We start from the raw sequence: 19,089 nt of genomic DNA on the forward strand, positions 1-19,089 counted from the left end.
TATAAGCAACAGAAACTAATGAAATGAAACCCAGTGGCAATCAGAGTTACTAAGGTAGTTACGTAGTGCAGTGGAGGTGATGTAAATGGCCATGTGAAGGACGAATAGATGTTAGTCAGATATAAAGGGGGTTGGGGTGGGAAAGATTCCAGGCAGAGGGAGGAGCATGTTCAAAGACAGGATGACAGGAGGGAAGGGACCTTGGTAAGCAGAAGCAATTAGGAAAAGTAAGGATTACTGAGGACAGAGCGAGGAAGAACAAAGTGCAGGGGTTTTATCCCAAGAATAAAGAGAAACCTTTATAGGGATTGGGAAGAGTGAAGGGAAGGAGTGGAGGTTAGGGCAGACATACTCCCACTCCTACAGTGAAAAGATCACTGTATACTAGGAACAGAGCGGAAGCTAGAGAACATCCAGCAGGTGACGCTGTAAACCAGAGGAGAGGTGATGAGTGGCTGGGGGTTAGAGGTTGAAAAAAGAGGGTGATTATGTACATTTCTAGATAGAGAAATTGACTAGCCTTGGCAATAAATTTGACTTGAGGTGAAGTAGAGAAAATGTCAAAGACGATGTCTCTTCTTCTGGCTCCTGCAAACGGATGGATGGTAGAAACCTATGCAAAGTTTAGTTTTAATGCTTAATAGTTTCTGTTAGTGTTGTCATAGAGATGTTCTGTTGGTAATAATACCCGACAATGAGTGGATCTTTCCCCTGACAGAGGATCTCTAGTCCCCTGCTGCCACTTGTTGATGTGCCTTGATGGTGAAGAGATGGCCTAGGAAGTAGAAAGAGCTCACATGCTCAAATATCACATCACATGTGGATGATGATAAGTGTAAGGGATAATTAATTTCAAAGTCTCCTCAAACTGAAGATGAGTCAAGAGGCGGAGCCACATGAATTAAATTCTTTTAGAACTAATTCATTTTAACCCACCTTCACGACTTTATGAGTGATAGGAATTATTCAAGAACAGGTTTTTTATAATATTACATTTCATAATACTTTTCGCAAGAAACAACAAAATGATTCTGGAAATCTCCTTGCTCATTAGATTCTGTTACAATGAGTAAAATTATCATCGTCATACAGTTTCTAAACGTATTTGAGTATGGCCACCCTCTAGATTTTTCTCTCATCAAGAGTATTACTGTGAAAAAATTCAAAGCTATGTAGGGAACAGACCGGTGGTGGCCAGGGGGAGTGGGGGATGGGCAAAATAATAAAGGGATTTAAGAGGTACAAACTTCCAGTGACAAAGTGAATAAATCACAGGGATAAAAAGTACAGCATAGGGAATACAGTCCATAATATTGTAATAACATCGCATGGTGACAGATGACTACACTTGCCGTGATGAGCATATTGTGTGATGTACAGAATTCTCTATTCACAACGTTGCACACCTGAAACTAATATAACATTGTATGTCAACTATATTTCAATAATAAAATTTTCTTCAATTAAAAGCTACTTTAAAATTACTTTTGCCTCATCCCATGGTCAGATTGTCTGAAACACTTAGCTTATAATAATATCAAATAAAAATAATAAGTAATTATGTATGAATAATATACCCTAATATGTAATTATATATAGCATATTATATGTACATTGTACACGAATATAATATAATAAAATACATAATCATATATATTAAAACAATACACATATTAATGTTTATTAATATATAATACATAGTACATAATAATATGTTGTATATATTATGTAACACAATATATAATTTTATATTATGCTTATATTAAAGTAATAAGTCATATGTATATACCATGCTTTAGAGTTTACAAAATCATTTCACGTATGTTTTCTCACTGAATCTTCACAGTAGTACAAATATTACTGCGCTTCTAACAGAAAAGAGGAAATTGTGGCTGGGATTAGGTGGTCATAGTGAGTTTGAGAGTACAGGGTGGGTGATGTAATAATTTCTGTAATTTCTATAATCATCATATATTTCTATTTCTATTATATATATAATTTCTATGTCTATAATCATCATATATGATACAGAATACATCACCTATGATATACTACCTAATATACAGTCCCATATATTTTCTCACTGAGTCTGCCTTGGTATGGAAGTATCAATCACTGTGCCCTTCTAAAGAGAAGAAAATGAGGTGATTTAATAATGTGCCCCAGTTCACTCAGCTAAATTACTGGGCAGATTTAGGACTGAACCAGCTTTTTAGAAACACAATTCCAGTATTCTTTCCACCACATCACAGCTGCCTTACATAATTGGCTGACTTTTGCTGTACAGTTTTTAACCAGCTCCTCAATGGCAGAATCACTTATAGGAATATGCATGACATTATCTGATTAAAAATGCCTCAACTAATGACATCCAGAAGCAATCAAGAAAACTGAATGTGGCTCGCATGTCAGGTTCTGAATGGGAATATTCAGAAGTGCGGTAAGCATTTGTGGGGGACATGTCCTTGGCAAGAGCCAGACTCTCAGGGCTGAACTGCATCGTGTGCAAGGGGTTTTCGTCATTCTTTCCCTTTCGAATAATGTGAGGAGCAGCCTCGCACTCCAGGCTCACACAACCAGGGTATCTTTGCAGATGGGAAGTGAGGGAGCCAGTGTCCTGAAGTGACCATGAGGCACGGTATACTGTCCTTCCAAAGCAAGGGTCATTAAGGCTCTAATGACCTCCCAGGAGCCCACCCACCCAGAAGAACAAAGAGTCTTCTAGGTTCCCGGGACAGATGAGAGCCCAGGCATGGTGTGTGTGCAGGGGCTCCTGGGGGGTGGGGGTGGGGGCTGACATCATTTTCTGACTTCATGGTTTAAGCACAGTTAACCCCAAGAAAGCTAAGAGGTAAGTCAAAACATGGAGGGAATTCACAGGCAGTGTGGGGAGGGGAAATACAAAAATTACCCCTGCTGCTGCTTCCCCCACTATAAGTGCTCGCTCCTTACAGTACCAAAAAGAAAGAAAACAAAAAACACATACTCACACACGTATATATATATATATATATATATATATATATATATATATATGCATAAATGTTTATTTGTATGTTTTCCATGTATTTTCCTGACCTCTAAGAATGCAGATGTTGCATTTCTTTGGAAAAAGAACTATAATCTAAAGAACTTTCACTGATGGCAGAGATTAACCTTCTAAAAGTTTTTTTTTTGGGGGGGAGATGCAGTAAAAATTATCCATAAAAAAAGAGTAATTACATCTAATTATGACCCTGCCTCTAGTTCTGCCGACTTCAATCTATCTTCTCCTCCAGTGCGGGTATACACACACACACACACACACACACACACACACACACACACACACACACACGTATGCACGCACATGTACATGAACGTACATACACCTGCACACATGAGCACATGCACACACTTTAGTTTTATTTAGGTCAAAAAGAGGAGGGGAGTCATTATAATCTGCCTGCCTAATTTGTATCTGCATTGAATTTCTGTGATCTCATTTATTGCTTCACTAAGTTTGAGAGGACAGGCTTCCTAGCTACATTTTACAGATGGGGAGGTTGATTCTGAGGCAGATTAGGGACCTGCTCATGGTTTCATATGAACAGATGTTTGTCTGGCTCCAAAGCCATTGTACACGCTGCTGTTTCTCATGAAACAGCTAAGGCCCAACATTTCTCCGTGGCACAAAAAGGAGGGCAGAGAATGCCTCACTTTAAAAAACTTGTTTTGAACCACGATACAGTTTTCCTTATTTCCCCTGTTTTTTTTCCTGTCTCGTAAGAATGCAGATAATGCATTTCTTTGGAAAATGGACTACAACCTAGAGAATGTTCACTGATGGGAAATAGCAAAGATTAACTTTCAAAAAAGGTTATTGAAAAGATTGAGTAAAATATTCTATAAGAAAGAGACATCGTGGGGAGCCTGGGTGACTCAGTCGGTTTAAGCATCCGACTTTTGCTCATCATGATCTCGTGGTTTGCCAGTTTGAGCCCCACATGGGGCTCTGTGCTGACAGCTCAGAGCCTGGAGGAAGCCTGCTTCGGAGTCTGTGTCTCCCTCTCTTTCTGCCCCTCCCCTGCTCATGTTCTGTCTCTCTCTCTCCTTCAAAAATAAATAAACATTAAAAAAACTTAAAGAAAAAAGAAATTAAGAAAGAAAGAAAGAAAGAAGAAAGAGACATGGCATTAACTGTGGCCCCTCCTTTGGTCCTGCCTGACTCCATCCTGGAGTTTTGGAGGCACTGAGATGTGCAGTTTCAGCATCACCTGGGAACCTGTTACAAGTATACATCACGGGTCCCCCCTAACCATGCTATATAAGAAACCCTGGAGGTGGGGTTCAGCAATCTGTGTTTTAACCAGCCCTCTGGGTGATTGAGATGGCCACTGAGGTTTGAGAAGAATTGTAGTACTCAATTGTTTGAGTGATCTTTCTAAAATATATGTCTATACTACCTCCCTGCTCAAAGTTTGTGTTTGGCTATCTAGCGCTTATAGAAAATTGTAAGCTCTTTAAGTGGCTTATCTTCTTTTTTATACACAAAACCCTCACGATAACCTCTTTGTGATTACAGAGCTACTTACAGGTCCTATGTCAATAGAAAGTCTAATCCTGTTTGGAATGCCATTCACTCTTGGATCTGTCAGCTAGAAAATTGTTTTGAACTTACATTGGAACATAAGCATTACTACCTCTATGAAGATTGCTCTGAATTCACTAAGCAAACAGTGCTACTAAATGGCCTTGTTCCATATTTCCATCATATTCTTATTATTTTGGTAATTTTGCACATCCTCCTCCTTATTACTTGAGCTTTTTGAGGGTAGAGAGTATGCTTCATACATCATTATGTCACCAGAGCCTTGCACTCTCCTTAGCACATAGTAGGTGACCAACAAATAGTTGCTGCGTAAATCATTTGATAACTGAGCCAAAGCCAAATACAACACACTAAAAATTCTACAGGGCATTTATGGTAGTGGTGACACGAAGTGGCATCTAATACAATTATTGAAGGCTTTATTGCCATCAAGTATTATGGATCCTCTGTTTTCTTTAACATTCCCCATTTGTTTCTATTCCTACTTAAATAAACAAAAACACCTCCCCTTTTTAATTATATCTTGCATTTGTTATTCACAGACAAAGGATTTGGTGACACCCATATAGAGAGCTTATTTCTCTGAAACTCACATATTTTCCCAAATATCAAATCTCTATTTTTTATGCCCCCAAGACCTGCCCCACATGATGTTCCGTTTTCTTGTAATCTACCACCAAAGCGGAATCTTGAGGCAATTTACATGAGGAAGGGGAGGCAGGTACTGCCTGGATCAAAGCTTCCTTTATCAGCTTTGAGTTTTAAACTCTCTACACTCTAAGCTACATGAGAAGAGTAACTTCATTTTTTTGTTTACTTCTCTGTCTTAGCGGAAGAGTGCTTAGCACATAGTATGTATCTAATAAATACTAAATGAATAAGTGAATAAATGTGATACTCTTGATCTGTTTAGCATGACAAAAGTAATAATTACTGGGCTTTGTTGAACAAGGAAGGATTTTCTAATACTTCAAATTTCTTTTGAATCTAGCAAAAGGCAGGCTCACTCACCACATTACAGTGCTAGGTATAGGCAGAAGTAGATTCTGAAAAATAGGAAATGGAGAGCCCAAAGCCCACTCTTTCTAATCCAAATAAATGGTGTCAAGTAGGAGAGGAAGAGAACGGAGGGCTTCAGGTGATGAGAAGTGACTCCCAAACTCCCTTGTGCAGGCCAAAATCTGAGAAAGGCAAAGCAGTCGGCGGTGGGGAGAAGAGCTTTAGCTCAGCCTGTTTTTGGACATTGGAAACCTAGCTCCTGGAACGCTATTCTCTCCCAACTTGGAGTGGTGCACCAGGTAGGATGATTCACTGTGATTACATAAGGGGAGAATCTGAGCTTAAATATGTACAGGCACTCACCAGGGTTGGCCGATTTAGCAAATAAAAATACAGGGCACTGGGTTGCAGTGACTTTTGCATCAATGAATGAATTTTTGCCTGTTAGTTTTGTTTGGGTTTGTTTGTTTGTTTTTGTATGAATGTCCTGTGCAATACTTGGGGGCAGGCTTGCACTAAAAAAGTTCAAATTCATGTTCTACATGGCATTCAGTGTCTTAAATGGCAACTCTGTGGCTGCCATGTTTTTATGTATTCAGGGATTCCCTTGGGCTCCCCGCCCCCCCCCCCAACCATGAGGACATGTAAAGGACATGTAACAGCTCTCTGAGGATCTTGCCAGACCATGTCACAGCATACTGAAAGCCAAGGTGTGGCCAAGTTTCCAGGGAAGATTGATAAGTCCTGATCAAGGCAGAGAAGAAAAGAACCCAAGTTATGGCAGCCTCATTAGAAGAGAGAGACAGACTCCCTAGGAATGGCACCAGTTGCCCCTTGGTAGTGTCATCTGTCAGGACCAATAAAAACCCAAGAATCCAAAGAACTTGGAAGTGTGCCCCTCAGATCTCAGCTCAACATAGAATTCTCTCGTTAGTTGTAGAGCGGGTAGTCAGCTGACAGTTTCCTTGGGACTTCAGAATCACTTGCCCTTTGAGACAAGAGCACTTTCTTCTGGGTAGTTCCTTGTAATGACCAAATGTAGCAGAGGTACCCGGGCCTGGCCATTTCTGCCCAGCATAAGACCCTCTAACAGTGAACTCTCCTCGAGAGTTTGCTGTTGGATTGGCAGGGACTCAGCCGTATCCACATGCAGTCTTCCCACCCAGTCCTGCTTCCTCCCCTCTTGCCTTTCACAGGTACCACATCTGCAGCCTGAAGGCTTTCCCTGTTCAGTCCTGTTTCCTCCTTCTTTTGGTTTCCACGGGCTTTGTCTCCAAATAAACCCCTTGAACTCCTGTTATTTCAGCATCTGCCTCCCAAAGGTTCCAACTAACACAACCGTGTTAAATAAGGTGTAAATTACCCTCCCTTCCATAATCTCAGCTGTTTTCTTGAAGAGAAAGAGAGAAAGCACCAGAACTCTGATATATTGTGTATTACCTAAGCCACCCTAGCAGAAAAATAGTTTACATTTTTAAATCACAGTGAGAATACCCAGATGCAATAAATCCACCTGGAATAAAGTTATCTCTCCAAGTCATCTACTTACTAAGATGTGCGTTCACAAACTAGCTATAGAGAAATAAAGAAGTCACTTTTCTTTGCATGTTTGATTGCAACATGGAAGAATTTACAACCCTGCCCATCTACTTCCGGTGGAATCAGACTTTTCTGATTAATGACATAGGAAAACAGAGATTAGGGAGAGGTGGAAGAAGGAGATGGGTTACAGGGAGGAAAGAGAGGTGAGCTTCACAAACATTTGAAATTTCAATGTCAGTCTGTCAGGGGAGGATGTGTTTGAGTTTCGCCCTCTGACCCTTCATTAACTTCAATGCTAGCTTCCTATCTTGGGAAAACACTGGCCAGGTTAATTTCACGATCTCAGCCTTTACTTTGTTCTGGGCAAATGACCAAAAGTTATTTCCTAGCAAGTACCTGAAAAATGGGAGAAGGGGATGAACTTCCTGCCGGCCCTTGTGGTGTGAAGGCTTATCTTCCTCATTTACTAAATCTCACAGAAGCATAATGCCCTTCCAGGAACACTCTGCCGGAGCCAGGTTTCTATGCTCTCAGAAAGTATTAGGTTGCATCCCTCCCAGAACGAACGGGATTTATTGGAGAAAAATATACCAAAAATACTTTAGAACCTGAGTTCTTTAGCTTGCGTTTCAGAGGAATTCGTGAGTTCAGTCTAACCCGTCTTTGTTCCCAAAGGCTCTTAGAGTAATTTCCTGCCTATATTAAGTCCTGTCTAAATCTCAAGCATATGATAGAACTGCTTCAATACTCATATCTTCCTTGGTTACAATTGTCACAGATTTATCTCTCTCTTTGAATTATTACTGTATTTATTTTCTTATCATTTTTTTTCATTCACTATATACTTCCTCATAGTGTACAAGTAGTTTTTTCTATATAAATATCTGGTCTCACCAATTAAATATTAAAGTTGTTAAGTAAAAAGATCATATATTTTTCTTCTGTAGTAAACAGTATCTATTAAATGCTTCAAAAGTAGTTGTCAGGTAATTCTTTAAGTTCGCTTGGAACCAAAACAAGTTATTTCAGGAATATCACAGGCACAAATGATTAAATCAGGGTCAAATAATGACATTTGAGGGGGTATTTAAATATTTTCCCATTATGCTTTTATTCTTTGAATTAAAGAAGTTTAAAGCCATGAGAGACGATGGTAAATGGACTTGAGCCAACTTGGTTATGAAGAGCTACTTTGTCTCTGCTAGTGACCAACAATGAGGTTTGAGTTGAGTCAGAAATATCTACTCCACCTACAGCCTTGCTATTAGTTATAATGAAATGAGGTCTCAGTCTAAATTCTGCCATAAATACAAACAAAACAATGCTTAGAAAGCCAAAACAAAACTATTTACGTAACCTGTTCATTGGCTTGAGGAAGTCTTAACTCACTATCCTTTTAAATACTGTTTTCACAAATTGCAAGAAAAATTCACTTGAGGAAGACAGAGCAATATTCTAGAAGCAGACGTAACAACATTCCAGAGCCAGGATTGTCACCATTACAGCTGAATCAAACAACCAGAATCCTCCAGAATCCAAGGCTGGACACAGTAATCTTTGGGGATTTAGATTAGGACATCTTTTCCAAGGGTGTAGGCTACAAACCCTCCTTGAGTTCTTTTTGTTCATGCATGTGTGGGAAGTATCTCCTAAATATTTTAGCTAATACACACACATTGAATATTTACATTTCCATAATAAGGACTCATTTTTAACATTAATCATTCTTGTCAACAATCTGCTATTTTCACCAATAAATGAGCCATTTCTGACATCCAGTATATTAATTATCAAAGTGGCAGTGATTGATCCAAATACAAGTAGCTAAACAAAGTTACCACTTCTGGAGGATAAACTTCCTGAGATCCAAATCCAGTTCTAGACTTTTCATCCCCAACCAGCACATTCATTGATGATCTCTGGATTAGGCATTCTTGATTAGGTACTAAAAGCATATGCGTTACAGGCTAAACTAAATGATATATATGTTCTCTCACATAGTATTTGTTGCCATATTTAAACATAATTTATAAGGTTTATAGTCAAAACCTTAGGGAACATTTCTGCTAAGGCTTTTTATTTTAACTAGCTTATCCAGAGTCTTGGTTTCAGCTCCCCATTCCCACCTGCTAGGGAGCCACTGTGTCTTTAAAACAATGCTACTTAAAAAAAATATTTAACTTTTCTTACCAGGCTTCCACATAAGATTTCATCTGAAGAATAGAAAGAGTTGTTGTAAAAAAAAAATGTTGGAATGAATTAGTCTGTTACTCCTATCCTGCTCTTTCTCAATGATAAAAGTGCTACCGAGAGGGTGTAGAGATAAAATTTGAGGTTTACTACGTAGTGGCAGAGATAGGCCCAGAAAAACATTTATAGTAGGAGATATGTTATATAAAAACCCAGAAATTACACTACTATTTATTTATCCAAAGGATACAAAAATGCTGATTCAAAGAGGCACATGCACCCCAATGTTTATAGCAGCACTATCAACAATAGCCAAATTATGGAAAAAGCACACATGTCCATTGAGTGATGAATAGATAAAGAGGATGTGGCATATATCTTACCATTTGCAACAACATGGATGGAACTAGATTCTATTATACTAAATGAAATAAGTCAGTTAGACAAAAGACAAATACCATATGATTTCAGTCATATGTGGAATTTAGGAAACAAAAGAGATCAACGTAGGGGAAGGGAAGTAAAAATAAGATAAAAGCAGAGAGGAAGGCAAACCATAAGAGACCCTTAAATACAGAGAACAAACTGAGGATTGCTGGAAGGCAGGTGGGTGGGTGGATGGGCTAAATGTATGATGGGAATTAAGGAGGGCACTTGTTGGGATGAGCACTGGGTGTCATATGTAAGTGATGAATCACTGGGTTCTACTCCTAAAACCAATACTACACTGTGTGTTAACTAATTTGAATTTAAATAAATGAATTAAAAAAAGATCCTGTGACTTCAATCTGGAAAGAAAGTGGCCTGACGTTACATGTCCATGGGGAATTCAGATGTTATAGGTGTTAAATCAGTTCATTGTATGAATTAAAATTAAAGGCAGTGATTGAACAAAAAATATAAGAACTATGATGGTTAACCAACTGGAGTCTCTATTAGGACATGCTGTCTCCCACTTCCCATTGCGTTCTTCCATAAAGCTACAAAGGTTAAGAACAAACCTGACTGCATCTCAGTTATTAATTCCTTGAGTTAGTCTTCCTGCATATTTTGGTATAAGCAAAGCTATTCTGACAATATAAAAATAAAACAAACACAGGTAAAGTTATGGAGCTATTTGAATCGCTCAAATAACTCATGTATTTCTTCATTTCATTTTGAGTTTATCAGAGCTTTACCAAAGTATGTTCCTTTAGGAACATATTTTTAAATATAATATAGATTTCATTTTGAGTTTATCACAAGCTTTCTCAAAGTGTGTTCCTTTAGGAACATTTTTTTAATAGATATTTTAAATAAAAACATATTTTTAAATAAATATGTTCCTAAAGGAACATACTTTGAGAAAATTTGTGATAAACTCAAATGAAATCTAGAAATAAAAAAGTTATTTGAGTGATCTGGAAAACAGTGTGGAGGTTCCTCAAAAAGTTAAAAATAGAACTACCCTATGACCCAGCAATAGCACTACTAGGAATTTATCCAAAGGATACAGGAGTGCTGATTCATAGGGGTGCATGTACCCCAATGTTTATAGCAGTACTATCAACAATAGCCAAATTATGGAAAAAGCCCAAATGTCCATTGACTAATAAACGGATAAAGAAGATGTGGTTTATATATACAATGGAATACTACTTGGCAATGAGAAAGAATGAAATCCTGCCATTTGCAACAACATGGATGGAACTGGAGGGTATTATACTAAGTGAAATATGTCATTCAGAGTAAGACAGACATCATATGTTTTCACTCGTTTGTGGAACTTGAGAAACTTAAGAGAAGACCATGGGGGAAGGGAAGGGAAAAAATAGTTTCAAACAGGGAGGAAGGCAAAACATAAGAGACACTTAAATACAGAGAACAAACTGAGGGTTGACGGGGGGGCAGGGGAGAGGGGAAAATGGGTGATGGGCATAGAGGAGGGCACTTGTTGGGATGAGCACTGGGTGTTGTATGTAAGGGATGAATCACAGGAATCTACCCCCGAAGCCAGGTGCACACTGTATACACTGTATGTTAGTTAACTTGACAACAAATTATATTAAAAATAACAAAAATATAAATAAAAAGTAAATAAAATATTTGCAACCTAAAAACAAACAAAAAAATTATGTTCCTAAAAAATTATTGTAATTGACTCCTTTACAAGGATTATAATATTTTTGTATGGCTGTGTGATGTTGGTACATTTTAGCAACCCTTAAATCAGCATATTTTAATGTTGCCAAATTGGATTTTAAAAGAGTACTTAGTGTAGATATTTTTGAGACCCCTAACACATAACTGACTGTATAGTTTTACATTTCCACCTCTGATGAAATGTATGCACAAGGGAGGCAGTGAAAGTAGGAAAGGTCATGGGAATAGTGTGGATCTATCTCATCACCAAATTATATCCATGTCTTAAAAAGCCTTGTTCCAAAGTGGATTGGGTTTCCTCTGAGCTACAAAGAAAGAATAAACAAACAGAAATGCTTTTTTTTCAAAGAGAAGGAAAATAATTGCCAAGCTGGACGCATTTAATTGTAGCGAAATAACACAAATTAATTTACCTCAAGTCAAAAGCACATTTTACTGATTAAAAAAAACAATAAAACCTGGGAAACTGCCCAAAGTTTCCCTCCAAAGAAAGTATTCAACTGAAGTCTAAACTGTGCAAATACATCCTGTCATTATCACCAGTTGGGAACCATGGACAATTCTTAATGCCAAAGTATGAGAAGCCATGTTAGCATCATACACCACCTATGTTGTTCCAAACCATTGAACAAATTCAAAAAGACCAATTTACAAAAATGTAGTACATACAGTGGTTATTTTTATTGCCATCTATCCCTTTAGATATTTCTCTGAGCTCAAAGCTGCCATGTTTTTTGGATGTAGCCAAAGAGTTAAGGAACAGACAAGTCACAGCTCACCTTGTCAGAGATATATCTTTTGCTTCCCAAATCTTGGTTTGCCAAACCATTGTCTCCTATAAGTACAGTTGATTTGAATGGCTTTACCAACTTAAAAACATTTAATATAATTTCAGGGCCCTCAAAATCTGCTTTAGCTACTACTCTATTCCAGTGGGGGAATATCTTATGTACCACTTTGCCCTCTTCTGTTAAGTTCCATCCCATCATTATGATGGTTAGTCCTTTATAAGAACAAATAAAGATTCTAGCTCTCAATTCCCAGAGGTAAATATATGGGCCATACATCATAAAGCCTGCCTGTAGTTATAAATAAGAACATAAAGTCTACAAAACCCCAAACTCACCTGATTTTACTAAGCTGTCCACATAATTAAACTCAGATATTATTATTATTATTATTATTATTATTATTATTAATATTTACTAGGTTAGATAAACTATCCTACCTTTGGCTTCATGTAGTCCTCATTGACCTGGAATGAACAAAAAACAAATAAATTGTTCTGTTGACTTACATAAAAATACGACTTGTTAAATAAACCTTTTAATTTGTCTAAATCTTGATTTTTTTCTTTGTATGTTCTCTTTTGTGAAAAGATAATATAATACGCTTTTAGGACTTGACAGTCTCCATCTTTTACAGAAAAAGACTCTGAAGATCAGAAAGGTTAAATGAATTATCTGAGGTTATACTCTTAATTAGTGGAACATCCAAGGTCAGAATTTAGGTCTCCTGATTCTCAGGCTAAGATACTTTCTATAAATCCAGATACTAAACTATACTTTATATTCCTAATTACTTCAATTTTCTATCTCATAAATATTCTCAAAGACATGACCACATTCAACAACAGTATTGCTACACAGAGGGAAAAAAAATGTTTTCTTGTATACTAAAGATCTTTTATCCCCACAACTGAAATAATTGTCAGGCTAAAAACATGACCATGGCAGAATGGCAGAAGGAAAGACGAGCTAAAACCCGACTGCATCAGATTAGGTCTACAAAAGTGAAGAATGAGGCATATGTGCATTTAATGAATAAATTTTTTTTTTCTTATCCTCAAGTTCCAAGTTAACATATTCTAATGACTGGAAGTGTGTGAATCTTGGGAGGGGATGGAATAGTGGAGAGAACGGACAGCTCATTTCCAAATTACATCCTCCTCTTGCGTGCAAATGAGTGACTCCAGTCAATAAAGAATAGCCATCTGCAGTCACTGCTTTGTACAATAAGGTCCCCCACCCCCTACAATGGAAATTGCAATGTCTATTTCAAGCATTTCATCCTTCTGTTTTGCTAAATTTTCCCTCCTATGTTTATATGGTTACTTAATGGATGGCAGGGTCTCTTCCAAGGACACATCCATAACCAGAGACATTCTAAGAGATATTGCTGACTGCATCTTAATCCTTCTTCTTTGGCCTAACAAAGGAAAGGAGACTAGGCAGGGCCCAACTTGCTTTTTAAAGTGTGGTTTCATAAAATTGGCCTTTCCATAACAATGTGAGCTGTTCATTCAGCCTATAAAAATGCCTCCTATTAGACAGCTGTTTTGTTTTTGCTGAGCTTTGGAATTGGGGGCATGGTATTTACACTGTGTCCTATTATAAGCTAAATAGGCTCACACCCTGGAAACAGTTACTGCTTAATGAAAATAATATGCTATAACCAAGATTATATTAACATCTGACAAGAAGACCTCCCTTGTACTAAAATGTGTCTGTTCTAATAAAAGTATATGCAGATTTAAAGCTATTTCTCTGGTTTTACTCATGGGAAGTATGTATAACATGACTTTTCTTTATATGTTTTATCTGAATTCAAAAGGAAAGCTTCTGATGATCTTTGAAAATGTTTCCTAGTTTGGTAAGATGCACAGTCCTGAGACTTTAGTAGCAGACAGACCCAAGAGGATCTGAGCTGTGCCATTAAGTTGCTATATCACCTTGTAAAAACCGCTTAACTTCCATAAGGTTCAATTTTCTCATTTTATAAGTGGAATAAATATACATAGCACACGGTATCCTCATGGAATTCCAAGACAATATCAAGTACCTAGTTCTATACTAGAAAAAGAGCAGGTATTCACTCAACATGGAATCATGGTTATCAGCATAGGCTTGGGAGTTAGTCTGAGTTCATACCTTTGCTCCAGCACTTTTGTGGCTATGTCTTTGCTCTTGTAAATCTGGCATAATAATAATAGCCATTGGAATGATTTATTTAGAAAGATGAAATAAGATAATATACATATGGCACTTAGCATAAAGTCTGATAGATAATAAACATTCCATTCCTTAATTCAACAGGTATTTTCCAAGCACCAGATTTTTTTTGTAGAGCTGAAGAGTCAACCATGAGACAAATGGTCAAAAAACACAGCCTTGTGAGCTAAATTTTCCAGAAAGAAAATACAACAAACAAAATAAATAAGATCACTCTTATTTTTTTTAACGTGAAAAAAATGCCAAGGAGATTTACAAAGAGCCGGGAGATGAGAACAGGGTTGAAATTTTAGGTAGTTAGGAAGCGCTCACTAAAAAGATATAATCTGAGTAAAGACCTAAATGTTAACAGTTATTACTGTTACTATTATTTTTTCCTATCTTTCTTACTCAGTAATCTCTGATAGAATTGAATCAGAAATTAAACGAGAAAACGGAAACCATTCAAGGTGGAAGGCATTTAATTTAGAAAATTAGGTGCTTACAAAAGCATTGAAAGATATGAAGAAGTGAAATGTAGGTGAAACTACTGTTTTCCTTCAAGAAATTAGGATGTTGAAATTGCTGGAGGCCACTGCCAATGATCTCATCTACCTGTGGCATTAAAATGGTAATTCTTAGGGGTTCTCATTAAAGCCACTGGTTAAACCTCATATTTGTCTATTACCAAAGCTGATGCACCTGCCTGTCTCTGGGGAAGGAGTTACATTAATTTCTATTTATTTTCTGCCTTCAAAATTTCACATAAATGCATCTCATTAAAGGATTTAAATCAGAATACTGATGGTAATAGATTCTGGGAAATGAAATTCCTAGATTTCTAGCTTGTGATAACAAAGGACGGCATACAATGGGGTCTGGGTAAGTATCTATCAAAAAGTAAGAAAAGGGAAGCCTGGATGGCTCAGTTGGTTAAGCATGTAACTCTTGATTTTGGCTCAGGTCACTGATCTCGAGTTCGTGAGTTCAAGCCCTGCAACGGGCAGTGTGGAGTCTGCTTGGGATTCTCTCTCTCCCTTTCTCTCTGCCCCTTCCCACTCTCACTCTCTTGCTCTCTCAAAATAAATAAATAAACTTAAAAAAATAAAGGAAAAAAAAGATGGAGAAGCAAGGCTATTTACTATATATCAGGTATGCTACATTCTTTATATTCATTTACTCCCCTGCAAAACTATTATTAGTGGTATGTTATCTCCCCCATCTCAGAGATGAAGAAACTGGAGCTTGGATCAATTCAGTATTTTCTCCGAAGTCACACACCAATTAAATTGCAGAGCTGTGATTTATTCCTCCTAAGATTCCAGAACCTTCCTTCTTAACCACTCTGCTCTTATTTACCTGTTTTTATCCCTGGAGGAAAGGATAGAGAGTGAGGCTAATTATGTAATGATCTAGAGAATATCATAACTGGCTTTACTTGTAACTGACCTTGTCAGAAAGGAGTGATGGAAATGGTAATTTAAAAGGGACAAGAGGTAGTTCTGAGGCAGAATTCCGTAAATATTGCTCAGGAGAAGAATGAAGAGATGCGCCAGAACATCTCGTAGTTCTATTTCCACAAATATTTTCAACCATTCTATTTTCAGGCAAGACCTCTTGTCCAGAGTAAGGTCTGCCGAGAATTAGAGTATAAGTTCTAGAAGGACTCTTAGAAAGCAATTTACCCAGAGAGGGAAATGAGACCACCAAGACCATCAACATGGAGAGATTTGTTCAAATTTACACACAGGCAGACTTGGAGTAAAAAACTTTCTCTTCTAGACCATGTTTTAGTCTGTTGTTTTAATTATTTAATATCTATGATTTTTTGTGGGTCTGGTGGTTAAAACAGTTAAGTAGAAATCTTGTTTGCTATTCTTGGCTCATCTGCAAACTTGCTGGCAGCTATGTCATGTCTCATTCACTTCATCCAAGGTTTCCAGAAACTCCATGTTACCATATGTGGAATAGGAGTCTCATTAATCTTCATTCAAAGTATTAAAAGGATTGGACTGTGAGTTAATTTGTATAAAGTACTTTGAGATTTTTGGATAAAACCCATTGTATAAGTAAAGAAGGGGGACTATGTACCCTTTCTGAATCATCAACCAATATTTTGAAGAATGACAGATTCTAAATTCTATAAGGAATGCAAATGTTCCTCTTTGAAAACTTACAGCCAATTTTGGAACGATTTCAATATCCATGAAATTTCAAAAGTAATCATAAAGTGAGCTTGCCTCCAAAATCTTCCTGTGTAAAAGTAGAAGCATTTTTAAATTACTTCTGGGATATTTCTATCCTGAGGAAACAGCTGGCCATACTCTCCATTTAACTACACATTCCCACGCCATCTTTCGAAACTAAATACTTAAATTTACTTCAACCATATTGTATTAATATTTATTATTCAAAGAAGAAGAACAAATAACCACTGATTATTTTTTATTCTTTAAGAAGCACTATATTCTTTATGATTTATACGTGGGACTCAATTTGTGTGTTTTGTTTTGTTTATCAATCTTTGTCCATCAAATATATTTATTCTGTCAGAGTAAACTCCATGTTATTCACTGTACTTTAGAATTGAATATTTTATTTCAGTTAGAGGATACCACTTATCTCATCCCCAGTAGAAAGAAATAACTATTTATTCTCCTTTTTCTCCTATTCACAGGCCCAGAAACAAATTATTTTATACACTGTGAAATTTATCAAATGCCCATACTGAGAAGCACAGTAAAATTCTAATTAACTAATCTGTTCCCCTCACCAGGCTGTATCATCAGAAATATCCAAAGAATTAAAATGACCTAATCTTTTTTGAGAGAGAGAGAGAGAGCGTGAGCGGGGAAGAGGGGCAGTGGGAGAGAGGGGTAGAGGGAGAGAGAGAAGGGGGGGGGGGAGAGAGAGAGAGAGAGAGAGAGAGAGAGAGAGAGAGAGAGAGAGAGAGAGTCCCAAATAGGCTCCACGCTCAGTGCAGAGCCCAGTGAGGAGCTTGATCCCACAACTCTGGGGTCATGACCTGAGCTGAAATCAAGAGTTGGATGCTCAACTGACAGAATCACCCAGGTGCCCCCCAAATGACCTAATTTTTAAAAATAGTAACTGAAAAGAAGACAAGGATACTTTTGTTGTCAAGCACAAATGGCACTTGCCACATTCTTTCCAAACAACTTAGAGTATTTAGCTTATCATAATTAAATTTGTCCAAAAAACACCTGTGAATCAACTGATGGAGATTCTATAGTGTATTGGGCTATTTGGTTCTCAACATCCTGCCATCCGGGTCCTATTTCCACCGTACCACTCAAACTGAGTTTGACAAAACTATCAACAGCCTCTTGAACACTAATGTCTTCTCGAAATGAACCTTTTCCTTGGAGTTTCTCTGGATTTTCTCCTAGGCCTTCAATTTATATATTCTCCTTGGGTGATTCCATATATTCCTTTTATATATTCCACGACTTCAGTCATGTTTATGTTTTGAACCATATGTTTATAGTCCAGATATCTGTGCTGAGTATCAGACCTTTATACTCAATTTCATATTAGGTATCTCCATTTGGATATCTGATCAAACTCTCAATACCTAACATTCCCAAAATTGAACTCATATTCCTACCCCCCACAAACTGTATTTTCATCTGTTTTCTGAATTTCAATGAGTGCCATCCATCAATCTTTCAGTTTCTTAAGCTATAACCCTCAGAGTCTTTATGAATGTCTTTTTCTCCTTTCCTCAACACCTACAATCAATTACCAAGTCCTCATGATTCTGCTTTTAATTCCTTTTTAAATAATCCATGATATATACTACCTCTGTTGTTTAGACCACAATCATCTCTTTTTTGGATTATTACAAAGGAATTCCAAGTGGACTTTCTGTGTTCAATTTTATCTTTCTCCAACTCATTTTTTATGCTGGACTAAAATTAAATTATGGACATATTATTTTCTTCCCTCTCTCTTATATTCCTAGCATCTAGCTCTTTGCCAAGGCATATAATAGGAATTCATTAGTGTGTGATCGAAAATAGAAAGGAAGGGAGAAAGAAAGGAAAAGAAGAAAAAAAAATGACAATTAGAACTCATGTTTTTTTGTTTTTGTTTTTGTTTTAAAGACAAGCTATGTTCTTTCATCTTTAAAGTCCCCCCAAAAGAAAACAATTATTTCTGAAATGAGTAGATATGAAGCAGAGCAAAGCTAAACTACGTATGAGACACCCAACAGTAGGGAGGGAAACAGGAAGGCGGGATTGCAAAGAAAGGGAAAATAAATTTTCCATTCCACCTCACTTGGCCTTTCTCTATGCCAACAGATACCATTACCCTGAGCGGTACTGAACACTTCCAGCCCGAACAGAAAATCATTTTCAGTGTTGCCTATGTCATAGGAAAAAGAGTGACTGTTACTCCAAAAAACATTACAAGAATGAAAAAAAAACCCAAAACCCCACAACGAAACCATTAACTAAACCAGTAATTTCTACTGATATAAAACTGCTGCTCTGAACCTTTTATTTCTTGACCTTTAAAGTTTAGCTGGTCTAAATTGTGGCATTTCAGTGGCAAGGAAGGTGCCCAGTTCTAGGTTTTCACACTCAAATAAGCCAGGGAAACCTTCAAAGAAAT

General features: G+C 37.2%; 1 long non-coding RNA gene across 1 annotated transcript in view; it reads right to left on the bottom strand.

Moving 5' to 3' along the window:
• Positions 1-19,089, bottom strand: part of LOC147571869 (uncharacterized) — a 131,302-nt gene that overhangs the window by 40,658 nt on the left and 71,555 nt on the right. Inside the window, exon 4 of the long non-coding RNA XR_015246896.1 lies at positions 12,693-12,719. This is a non-coding gene — a long non-coding RNA (uncharacterized LOC147571869). The remainder of the gene's footprint in view (positions 1-12,692; positions 12,720-19,089) is intronic.

The sequence above is a fragment of the Puma concolor genome, chromosome F2 (assembly GCF_028749965.1).
Source record: "Puma concolor isolate L17-30 chromosome F2, mPumCon1.1.hap2, whole genome shotgun sequence".
Taxonomy (NCBI): Eukaryota; Metazoa; Chordata; class Mammalia; order Carnivora; family Felidae; genus Puma; species Puma concolor.